Below are 12,575 nucleotides of genomic sequence, written 5' to 3' on the forward strand. Positions count from 1 at the left end.
TTGACCAGTGGCTTAGTTTCCAAGAGGAGACAGAAATCTCCTCTTGCTGGCATTGAGGGCAAGATTGTAGAGGAGGACTCCCGGGGAAGCCAACTGGGCATGAGTGGGAGGCCATCCTAAGGTTCACACAGGGAGCCAACCTAGGAAGCTCGCCTTTCCTGCTTCCAAATGCAGAATCCATTTTTCTTTTCTGGTTTCACCTCACAGCATGCAGGATCTTAGTTCCCCAGCCAGGGATCAAACCCATACCCCCTGCAGTGAAACCACAGAGTCTTAACCACTCCATCGCCAAGGAATTCCCCTGCAGAATCCATTCTGAAATATCTCATGTACATCATGACTGTAATTAAAATATTCCACTGCTGAAATTGACTTAACACATAGTCGTCTTTACTAATTCATTGGTATAAAACATCTTTCTGTGGTACCACATTTCAGGTGCTTCCAGGGAAGAACAAGGGACGGCCCTTTCTTTTGGAAGAGCTTCCCTGGTGGCTCAGATGGTAGAAGCATCTGCTTGCAATGCGGGAGACCCGGGTTCGATCCCTGGATCGGGAAGATCCCCTGGAGAAGGAAATGGCAACCCACTCCAGTATTTTTGGCTGGAAAATTCCATGGATGGAGAAACCTCATAGGCTACAGTCCATGGGGTCACAAAGAGTCAGACACAACTGAGCAACTTCACTTTCACTTTTCACTTTCTTTTCTTCTGGAAAAGGTTTCTGAAGAATCTTCTATCTCTTCAGAGCACATACTTCATGAGTTTTATCTAGAGCACTGGTTTTTAGCCTGCTGCCAACTAATGGTTTTCAGTTCTGCCCCCAACACTTGGCAAAGTCTGCAGACATGTTTGGTTGTCACGTTTTTGGGTGGGGATGGCTGTGCTCCTGGCATCTAGTGAGTAGAGGCCAGAGATGCTGCTAAACAGCCCCCCACTCCAACCCGCAAGTTGGGGGTGTGGAGTGGGGGCTGTAGTGTCAGTAGTGCCAAGGTTTAAACACCCTGAACTAAAGTGACTTCCTCTGAGTAACAGGGCTCCTTCAGCATGTACTATAGGACCTGAAAGTCTTTCTGCACAGATACTTTCAGCTTGTTTTGGCTGTCCCGTTAAAGTCTCTTTTGCTCACCCATGTGGAGGGCATGCTAAGGTCACTGGCTTATTTCAAGTTACTGATTTAAGCATTTTGAAAGGTAATTTTAGCATCATACTGCATTTTGTACCCTAACAGACTGGTGCACGTTTTAGGAGAAAGTACATTTCCTTTTTCAGAGGACCAGAATGGTTGCCTTCCCTAGAATTTTTGCAAACCTGTGTAACATGCCTGTTGTCTAGGTTTTGTTGCTGTTTAGTCACTAAGTCGTGTCTGACTCCTTGTGACCCTGTGGACTGCAATACACCAGGCTTCCTGTCCTTCCTGTCTGCCAGAGCTTGCTCAAACTCATGTCCATTAAATTAGTGATGCCATCCAACCATCTCATCCTCTGTTGCCCCCTTCTCCTCCCGCCTTCAATCTTTCCCAGCATCAGGGTCTTTTCCAGTTAGACGTCTCTTCACTTCAGGTGGCCAAAGTGTTGGAGCTTCAGCTTCAGCATCAGTCTTTCCAATGAGTATTCAGGGTTGATTTCCTTTAAGGTTGACTGGTTGGATCTCCTTGCAGTCCAAGGGACTCTGAATAGTCTTCTCCAGCACCACAGTTCGAAAGCATCAATTCTTCGGTTCTCGGCCTTCTTTATGGTGCAACTCTCATGTCTGTGCATTACTAAAGAAAAACCATAGCTTTGATGACACAAAGTGAGGTCTCTTCTTTTTAATACACGTCTAGGTTGGTCATCAGAGAAGGCAATGGCACCCCACTCCAGTACTCTTGCCTGGAAAATCCCATGGGCAGAGGAGCCTGGTAGGCTGCAGTCCATGGGGTCGCTGAGAGTTGGACACAACTGAGCGACTTCACTTTCACTTTTCACTTTCATGCTTTAGAGAAGGAAATGGCAACCCACTCCAGTGTTCTTGCCTGGAGAATCCCAGGGATGGGGGAGCCTAGTGGGCTTCCGTCTATGGGGTCGCACAGAGTTGGGACACGACTGAAGTGACTTAGCAGCAGCAGCAGCAGGTTGGTCATAGCTTTTCTTCCAAGGAGGAAGCGTCTTTTAAATTTGTGGCTGTAGTCACCATCCACAGTGATTTGGGAGCCCAAGAAAACTAAATCTAAATTGTCCTTGGGTCAGTGATTTGTGTCACATCTTAGGAACGTCCAGCTTAGTGAATGCAGTTGCATACTGACAGCAAGAGGAGGAGGGATGAGGACTCTAAGGATTCTGGAAAAAATGATTTTAGTATTTTTTTTAATGCCTCTTTTCAGACACAAGCCAACCTTATCTGGTACTCAACTGAAGACTGAACTTTTGAGGATAATTTTATGTAATAGTCAATTTTCATCTTTCCCAGAGACTCCTAATCTTCACATTAAGCTTCTATAGCTTCCTCTCCTTTAACCTAATTTAGATTTGCTTAAAGAATTTATCTTAAGTTATGTCTAGGAAATACTCATGTGTTCTAATAAACTTCTTAGGTTGAGTAAATTTGGGCTTAAATAATGGCATATTGATTTCCTTCTCCAGAGTACATGGGTTTCTGAAAAAAACCAAGCACCACTCAGTATAGGAGAGGCCAGCGGTCAGATCGTGGCAGCTGGGAGGAAGACCTTTTTGTACAGAAGGATTTGTGTGAACTTTCTGCCCTGAGTGGTAGCAGCACTAGATGAGGACCCGTTAGATGAGGGCCCTGAGGCCCAGTGAGGCTCGGTCTCACAGCGGAAAAGTGGCGGGGCTGGGACTCTGGCCCAGACTCTGTCTTTAGGGCACACACAGACTACCCACTGTGCCCGTTCTCGGGGATGAGGTGGGAAACCCAGCAGGGCATCCAACAGAACACAGTCCTGGTCTCGCAGGAGCTCATTTTCCAAGGACCCTGTTTGTAAGTTGAACTGCTTGGGCATTATAGATACCTGAGTTAGAAACCATCATTATCAGATCTCTCACACTGCCTTTGTAGGTCTGTCCCCGCAGACCCTTTCCTGACTAGCACAGACTTCAGAAGTCGAGGAAAGAAATAGCAACTAGCAAGAAAATGTGAGAGGAAGTGAGCAGATGCCGAGGCTGGGCCAGTAAGCCCTCGTGGTTTGTGCCTTCATTTTTCCACCTTAATATACACCTGTAAAAGTCACCAGTTCATAAATGCTGGAGAGGGTGTGGAGAACAATATGGAGGTTCCTTTAAAAAATTAAAGATAGAATTATCACATGATCCAGCAATCCCACTCCTGGGCATATGTCCAGAAAAGACAAATTCTAATTCAAAAAGATTCATGCACCCCAGTGATCACAGGAGCATGATCTGTATTAGCCAAGACATGGAAGCAACCTAAGTGTCTCAGCAGCTGAATGGATAAAGAAGATGCAGTATGTTGTTTGTTGTTTAGTTGCTCAGTCGTGTCCGACTCTGCAACCCCATGGACTGTAGCCCACCAGGCTCCTCCGTCCACAAGATTTCCCAGGCAAGAACACTGGAGCAGGTTGCCATTTCCTTCTCCAGTTCTTTCCAATCCAGGGATTAAACCTGGGTCTCCTGAGTGTCTCCTGCAGGTGGATTCTTTTACCACTGAGCCACTGGGGAAGCTGGGTAAAGAAGGTGTGGTATGTACACAGACACACACGCATGTGAATATTACTCAGCCATTAGAATGATATAATGCCATTTGCAGCAACATGGATGAACCTAGGGATTATCATACCAAGTGAAGTAATAAACTTACAGTTATCAAAAGGGAAAGGAGAGAGGAAGAAATAATTTAGGAGTTTGGGATTAACAGATATACACTACTGTGTATCAAACAGATAAAACAACAAGGACCTACTGTATAGCACAGGGAACTATATTCAATATCTTGTAATTACTTACAATGGAAAAGAATCTGAAAAAGATATATGTGTGTGTGTGTATATATATATATATATATATATATAAATCACTTTGCTGCTGAAACTAACACTACATTGTAAATCAACTATGAAAGCGAAAGTGAGAGTCACTTAGTCGTGTCCGACTCTTTGTGACCCCATGGACTATACAGTCCATGGAATTCTCCAGGCCAGAATACTGGAGTGAGTAGTTGTTCCCTTCTCCAGGGGATCTTCCTAACCCAGGGATTGAACCCAGGTCTGCCGCATTGCAGGTGGATTCTTCACCAGCTGAGCCACCAGGAAAGCCTCTATCAGTTCAGTTCAGTCGCTCAGTCGTGTCCGACTCTTTGCCACCCCATGAATCGCAGCACGCCAGGCCTCCCTGTCCACCACCAACTCCCGGAGTTTACCCAAACTCATGTCTATCGAGTCAGTGATGCCATCCAGCCATCTCATCCTCTGTCGTTCCCTTCTCCTCCTGCCTCCAATCCTTCCCAGCATCAGGGTCTTTTCCAGTGAGTCAACTCTTCACATCAGGTGGCCAAACTATTGGAGTTTCAGCTTCAACATCAGTCCTTCCAGTGAACACCCAGGGCTGATCTCCTTTAGGATGGACTGATTGGATCACCTTGCAGTCCAAGGGACTCTCAAGAGTCTTCTCCAGTACCACAGTTCAAAAGCATCAATTCTTCAGTGCTCAGCTTTCTTCACAGTCCAACTCTCACATCCATACATGACCACTGGAAAAACCATGGCCTTGACTAGACTGACCTTTGTTGGCAAAGTAATGTCTCTGCTTTTTAATATGCTATGTAGGTTGGTCATAACTTTCCTTCCAAGGAGTGTCTTTTAATTTCATGGCTGCAGTCACCATCTGTAGTGATTTTGGAGCCCAGAAAAATAAAGTCTGACACTGTTTCCACTGTTTCCCCATCTATTTCCCATGAAGTGATGGGACCAGATGCCATGATCTTAGTTTTCTGAATGTTGAGCTTTAAGCAAACTGTTTCACTCTCCTCTCTCACTTTCATCAAGAGGCTTTTTAATTCTTCTTCACTTTCTCCCATAAGGGTGGTGTCATCTGCATATCTGAGGTTATTGATATTTCTTCCGGCAATCTTGATTCCAGCTTGTGCTTCCTCCAGCCCAGCGTTTTTCATGATGTACTCTGCATATAAATTAAATAAGCAGGGTGACAATATACAACCTTGATGTACTCCTTTTCCTATTTGGAACCAGTCTGTTGTTCCATGTCCAGTTCTAACTGTTGCTTCCTGACCTGCATACAGGTTTCTCAAGAGGCAGGTCAGATGGTCTGGTATTCCCATCTCTTGAAGAATTTTCCACGGTTTATTGTGATCCACACAGGCAAAGGCTTTGGCATAGTCAATAAAGCAGAAATACATGTTTTTCTGGAACTCTCTTGCTTTTTTGATGATCCAGAGGATATTGGCAATTTCATCTCTGGTTCCTCTGCCTTTTCTAAAATCAGCTTGAACATCTGGAAGTTCACAGTTCACGTATTGCTGAAGCCTGGCCTGGAGAATTTTGAGCATTACTTTACTAGCATGTGAGATGAGCGCAATTGTGTGGTAGTTTGAACATTCTTTGGCATTGCCTTTCTTTGCGATTGGGATGAAAACTGACCTTTTCCAGTCCTATGGCCACTGCTGAGTTTTCCAAATTTGCTGGCATATTGAGTGCAGCACTTTCACAGCAGCCTCTATACTTCAATTTTTTAAAAAAAGGCACAAATTTGTGACTTCTTTAGAGTTCCAACTTGCTCCTGCCTCAGAGCCTTTGCTCCTGCTATTTCTCTTCCTGGATGTATTTTCTCTGGACTGCTTCATGGCTAGTTCCTCCTCCTGGATTCCAACTCAAAAGCTAACTTCTTGGCGGGGTGGGGGGTGGGGGAACCTCATCTCTTGTTTGACTACCTAGTTCCTATCTGCATCCCTCACCTCCACCGCATCTCCCCCCACCCTTTTTTTTTTGGCCATACTGCATAACAGAGAATTCCCTCCACCTGCAGCCTTGACGTTCCCTTCGGTCCCTCCCTGAGCAGGGATCTCACACAAGGGAAGGGCTATTTAATGCACTGCAAAGGGAAATGAAATTCGCTTAGTCGTGTCTGACTCTTTGCGACCCCGATGGACTGTACAGTGCATGGAACTCTCCAGGCCAGAGTACTGGAGTGGGTAGCCTTTCCCTTCTCCAGGAGATCTTCCCAACCCAGGGCTGGAAAGCAGACAAATGGATATAGCTCACTGGGGCGCTGGCTCCAGAGGGCCAACATAGCCCACTACTGACATCCGGTGGCTCTGGGGCAGAAATACAACTACCACGGGCTCACGCAGTTGTCGCCAAGTTGTTTCCCACCCTTTGCAACCCCATGAACTGCAAACCACCAGGCTTCCCTGTCCTTCATTATCTTCTGGAGTTTGCTCAAACTCATGTCTATTGAGTTGGTGATGCCAGCCAACCATCTCATCCTTTGTCGCCCCCTATTGCCCTCAATCTTTCCCAGCATCAGGGTCTTTCCCTTTTCCACTGAGTCAGCTCTTCCCATCAGGTGGCCAAATTATTGGAGCTTCAGCTTTAGTATCAGTCTTTCCAGTGAATATTTGGGGTTGATTTCCTTTAGGATTGACTGATTTGATCTCCTTGCTGTCCAAGGGATTCTAAAGAGTCTTCTCCAGTACCACAGTTTGAAAGCATCAATTCTTGGGCGATCAGCCTTCTTTATGGTCCAACTCTCACATCTATACATGACTATTGGAAAAAGCATAGCTTTGACTATACACATGCAGTAAGTCTAAATATTTCAAAGTTAAATATCAAGCTATGAGCTTTCAAATAAAACTCATCCTAACCTCCTTCTCTGATGCTGGGAAAGATTGAAGGCAGGAGGAGAAGGGGACGACAGAGGATGAGATGGTTGGATGGCATCACTGACTCAATGGACATGAATTTGAGTAGGCTCTGGGAGTTGGTGATGGACAGGGAAGCCTGGGGTGCTGCAGTCCAGGGGGTCGCAAAGAGTAGGACATGAGTGAGCGACTGAACTGAACTGAAGTGAACCTCCTTCCTTGATAAATACTTTTATAATACCTGCAAGTCTCAGTTCAAAAGTTGCATTTTCAGGCTCCCCAGCATTCCATGCCAAAACAGAGCAGCGGGGGGAGAACTGGCCTTTGTCCTGCACCCTCTGCTCCCTCAAGCCACAAGCAGCACCACAGGGCTGTGAACGTGTGTGTGGATACTCACCTCTGTACAAATCCGCTGCGAACACGTTTGCCTCCGTCACACTTCCAGCTTTGGGGTGCTCCCATTGGCTGTACATTTGCTCTCAGAACTGACACAGGCAAGAGATTTCTACAGATCTTGGAAAAGGACTCAGGGCCTAAGCGTAGGGACTTGCAGGGTGCTGGGCGACTGGAAGATGATCTGCAAGGGAATGGCACAGGTTCTGGGTGAGCACAGAAGTTCCCCTACTTGGTCTGTGGACAGGGAGCGGCTGGAGGAGGGTCAATGTGGAGCCCTCTAAAATACAGACGCCAAGGCAAGGGTCCGAAGGCTTGTCCAGATCTAAAGCAGCACCACCTGAGAAAAACCGAGGGCTGGGACAATGGGAGGGCGTCAAGAATACTCTTCCAGGACTTCCCTGGCATCCAGTGGTTAAGACTTTACCTTCCAACACAGTGGGTGCGGGTTCAATCCCTGGTCAGGAAGCTAAGATCCCACGTGCCTCTCGGTGAAAAAAAAAAGCAACATAAAACAGGAGCAATATTGTAATAAATTCAATAAATACTTTAAAAATGGTCCACATCAAAAAACATCTTTTTTTTCCCAAACTTTAAACTTTTTATTTTGTATTAGGGTATAGCCGATTAACAACGTTGCGATAGTTTCAGGTGAGCAGTGAAGGGACTCAGCCATACATGTGTATGTATCCATTTTCCCCCTAACCCCCACCCATCCAAGCTGCCATTTAACATCTAGTAGAGTTCCCTGTGCTATAAATAGGTTCTTGTTGATGGTATCCATTTTGAATATAGCAGTGTGTACACGACCTTCCCAAACTCCCTAACTATTATTATCCCTCCCCTACCCCCGGCAACCGTAAATTCATTTTCTAAGTCTGTGACTCTCTTTCTATTTTGTAAGTAAGTTAATTTGTATCATTTCTTTTTAGATTCCACAAATAAGGGATGTGGTCGCTGTTGTTCAGTCCTCAAGTCGTTTTGGACTCTTCACGACCCCATGGGCTGCAGCACGCCAAGGGATGTGGTATGATATTTGAAAAAAAAAAAAATACACTTCAACTCGTCATAAGAAATGGTCATAACAGCTAACATTGTCGGGTACTGTTTCCCAGTTGCTTTTTCATGGGCTTCATACATACCATTTCTTCATACTTATCATTTCTTCATACATCTTTATCTTTACAAACACCCTAAGAGGAAGAATCATATTATTACCCCTATTTTAGAGATTAGGCAGTCAAGTTATAAATAACTTACCCAGTGTTACACAAATGGCATTAGGGTCTTAACCTGGGTAGTCTGGCTCAAGTTCACGCTCTTAACTAGTATGATATACAAAAGGATGAATGAATTCTAGCAATAAAGAAATGCTGAAAAGGATGTCCATTATATCTCAATAAAACTGGGGGAGGAGAAAACCCAGGAAATTGTTACAGAAAGAAAGCAGGTCCAACAGTGTTGATATCAGACAAAATTGAATTGGAAGAGGAAAGCTTTGAAAGGGCCAAAGAGGAATATTTCACATTATAAGATGATAGACATCATCAAGAAGAAGCAGCAGGAACCCTTTATCGACCTAATAGCTTCAAAATAAATCAGAAGCTGACTGAAGTACCGTTTAACAATGACAAAGTCAGAATCATGATGGGAGACTCATATACCTCTCATTAATAAAGAATATTTAAAAAATAAGAACATAAAGAACTTAAATATTCAATAAATTACCTACAGCTAGTGTCCTACCATGGTCACAGGACTGGAAAAGGTCAGTTTTCATTCCAATCCCAAAGAAAGGCAATGCCAAAGAATACTCAAACTACCACACAATTACACTCATCTCACACACTAGTAAAGCTCAAAATTCTCCAAGCCAGGCTTCAACAGTATGTGAACCGTGAACTTCCAGATGTTCAAGCTGGATTTAGAAAAGGCAGAGGAACCAGAGATCAAATTGCCAACATTCGTTGGAGCATCGAAAAAGCAAGAGAGTTCCAGAAAAACATCTACTTCTGCTTTATTGACTATGCCAAAGCCTTTGATTGTGTGGACCACAACAAACTCTGGAAAATTCTTCAAGAGATGGGAATACCAGACCACCTGACCTGTCTCTTGAGAAATCTGTATGCAGGTCAGGAAGCAACAGTTAGAACTGGATATGGAACAACAGACTGGTTCCAAATAGGGAAAGGAGTACGTCAAGGCTGTATGTTGTCACCCTGCTTATTTAAGTTATATGCAGAGTACATCATGAGAAACGCTGGGCTGGAGGAAGCACAAGCTGGAATCAAGATTGCCAGGAGAAATATCAATAACCTCAGATATGCAGATGACACCACCCTGATGGCAGAAAGCGAAGAACTAAAGAGCCTCTTGATGCAAGTGAAAGTGCAGAGTGAAAGAGTTGACTTAAAACTCAACATTCAGAAAACGAAGATAATGGCATCTGGCCCATCACTTCATGGGAAATAGATGGGGAAACAGTGACAGACTTTATTTTTTGAGCTCCAAAATCACTGCAGATGGTGACTGCAGCCATGAAATTAAAAAACACTTGGTCCTTGGATGAAAAGTTATAACCAACATAGACAGCATATTAAAAAGCAGAGACATTACTTTACCAACAAAGATCCATCTAGTCAAGGTTATGGTTTTTCTAGTAGTCGTGTATGGATGTGAGAGTTGAACTATAAAGAAAGCTGGGTGCCAAAGAATTGATGCTTTTGAACTGTGGTGTTGGAGAAGACTCCTGAGAGTCCCTTGGACTGCAAGGAGATCCAACCAGTCCATCCTAAAGGAAATCAGTCCTCAATATTCATTGGAAGGACTGATGCTGAAGCTGAAACTCCAATACTTTGGCCACCTGATGCGAAGAACTGACTCATTTGAAAACACTCTGATGCTGGGAAAGATCGAAGGCAAGAGGAGAAGGGGACAACAGAGGACGAGATGATTGGATGGCAGCACTGACTTAATGGACATGAGTTTGAGTAAACTCCGGGAGTTGGTGATGGACAGGGAGGCCTGGCGTGCTGCAGTCCATGGGGTCACATCATGAGAAATGCTGGGCTGGAAGAAACACAAGCTGGAATCAAGATTGCCTGGAGAAATATCAATAACCTCAGATATGCAGATGATACCACCCTTATGGCAGAAAGTGAAGAAGAACTAAAGAGCCTCTTGATGAAAGTGAAAGAGGAGAGTGAAAAAGTTGGCTTAAAGCTCAACGTTCAGAAAACTAAGATTATGGCATCTGGTCCCATCACTTCATGGGAAATAGATAGGGAAACAGTGGAAACAGTGTCAGACTTTATTTTTTGGGGCTCCAAAATCACTGCTGATTGTGATTGCAGCCATGAAATTAAAAGACGCTTACTCCTTGGAAGGAAGGTTATGACCAACCTAGATAGCATATTTAAAAGCAGAGACATTACTTTGCCAACAAAGGTCTGTCTAGTCAAGGCTATGGTTTTTCCAGTGGTCATGTATGGATGTGAGAGTTGGACGGTGAAGAAAGCTGAGCACCGAAGAATTGATGCTTTTGAACTGTGGTGTTGGAGAAGACTCTTGAGAGTCCCTTGGACTGCAAGAAGATGCAGCCAGTCCATCCTAAAGGAGATCAGTCCTGGGTGTTCATTGGAAGGACTGATGTTAAAGCTGAAACTCCAATACTTCGGCCACCTCATGCGAAGAGTTGACTCATTGGAAAAGACGCTAATGCTAGGAAGGATTGGGGGCAGGAGGAGAAAGGGACGACAGAGGATGAGATGGTTGGATGGCATCACCCATTCGATGGACATGGGTTTGGGTAAACTCCGGGAGTTGGTGATGGACAGGGATGCCTGGCGTGCTGTTTTTCATGGGGTGGCAAAGAGTTGGACACGACTGAGCGACTGAACTGAACTGAACTGAACTGAATGTCCTACCTGGGCTTCCCTAGTGCCGCAGTGGTAAAGAACCCACCTGCAGTACAGGATATACGGGTTCGATCCCTGGATCAGGAAGCTCCCCTGGAGAAGGAAATGGCAATGCGCTCCAGTATTCTTGTCAAGAAAATCCCATGGACAGAGGAGCCTGGTGGACTGCAGTCCATGGGGTCACAAAAGAGTCGGACATGACTTAGCAACTAAACAACGTCCCAATTAGTGACAGACCAAAGGCTGTTTGTACCATGTGAATTTGCCACCATGTGCCCAAGAAAGAAAGTTGCCTCCATTAAAAAAAAAGTGAGAGAGACTTCCCTGGTGGCACAGTGGTTGACTCCCCTCTTCCACTGCAGGGGGCACGGGTTCAGTCCCTGGTGGGGGAACTAAGATCCCACATGCTATGCAGCACACCAAAAGAAAAACAGCCGCCAACATTAAAAATATAAACAATAAAATAAAAGGTAAGCCACAATCAGACCTGTCTCAATTTTAGATATCAACACTCTTCTGGATCTCAGAAGTGGACTTTAAAAGTGAGACAAAGCGAAACTCAGACTTGTTTTCCAAGCACAGTCAGATGTGTCCATGCCCTTCTGAATCCAAATCAAATGTAAGTGTCTTCCACTTTTCAGAAAGTCTTTCCGTACAGTATATATATAATATATACACTATTTTATCAGGATTTGGAAAGAAAGAAGACTACATGCATACTCACTTCTTGCTCCTGAAAATGGCTCAATTGTTTTCTTTGGCTTTCAACACAGCAGCAGTTGTAGCAAACCTGAGAGTGTGTGCATGTGGTGAGCGAGCAGGATGGGAATTCCCAGGGAATCTTCATGGGTCACCCAGGCCCCACAGAGAGTGAAGAGGGAGGACACGCAAGCCTTTCCATCACCCTCACCTGCATGGTTCCTCGGGCTGCTAAGGCCAGGGGGAGATGACCTCACTGGAGCCACGTCCACAGATATGATAAAACTGGCACAGCCTGTGGGCTTCCTACGTGCGTGCTAAGTCACCTCAGTTGTGTCCAATTCTTTGTGACCCCATGGACTGTAGCCCACCAGGCTCCTCTGACCATGGGATTCTCCAGGAACAATACTGGAGTGGGTTGCCGTACCCTTCTCCAGGGGATCTTCCCGACCCAGGGATTGAACCTGAGTCTCCAGCATTGGCAGGCGGGTTCTTTACCATTAGTGCCACCTGGGAAGCCTGGGGCTTCCTACAAAACCTGGCAGTCATGCTAGATAGACAAAAGATGCTAGCCAGCTTCCTTCCTGATTGGCTCTCAGGGATGAAAAACTGTTAAGTCATCAGGGTTGCTCTCACCCATGCTAGAGGAAAATGTCCAGGAAAGCAGACTAATATGACCAAGATGATTGCTTGTACTATTGCTGCCATGGTAGAAATACATCTTTTTCATCAGTGTT

At 45.0% G+C, this 12,575-nt stretch overlaps 1 protein-coding gene across 4 annotated transcripts in view; it reads left to right on the forward strand.

Annotated features, from left to right (window-relative positions):
- Nucleotides 1-12,575, forward strand: part of CSE1L (chromosome segregation 1 like) — a 54,014-nt gene that overhangs the window by 2,944 nt on the left and 38,495 nt on the right. For 2 of the 4 annotated variants that reach the window (XM_081556850.1, XM_081556853.1), the window contains exons 2-3: nucleotides 8,155-8,246; nucleotides 11,642-11,758. The gene's annotated coding sequence lies outside the window, so the exon portion shown is untranslated. Of the gene's footprint in view, nucleotides 1-8,154; nucleotides 8,250-11,641; nucleotides 11,759-12,575 lie in introns of all 4 variants that reach the window. The other 2 variants (XM_081556851.1, XM_081556854.1) reach the window with 2 other exon arrangements.

This window comes from Giraffa tippelskirchi, chromosome 13 (assembly GCF_054371585.1).
Source record: "Giraffa tippelskirchi isolate mGirTip1 chromosome 13, T2T-mGirTip1v1.2.pri, whole genome shotgun sequence".
Taxonomy (NCBI): Eukaryota; Metazoa; Chordata; class Mammalia; order Artiodactyla; family Giraffidae; genus Giraffa; species Giraffa tippelskirchi.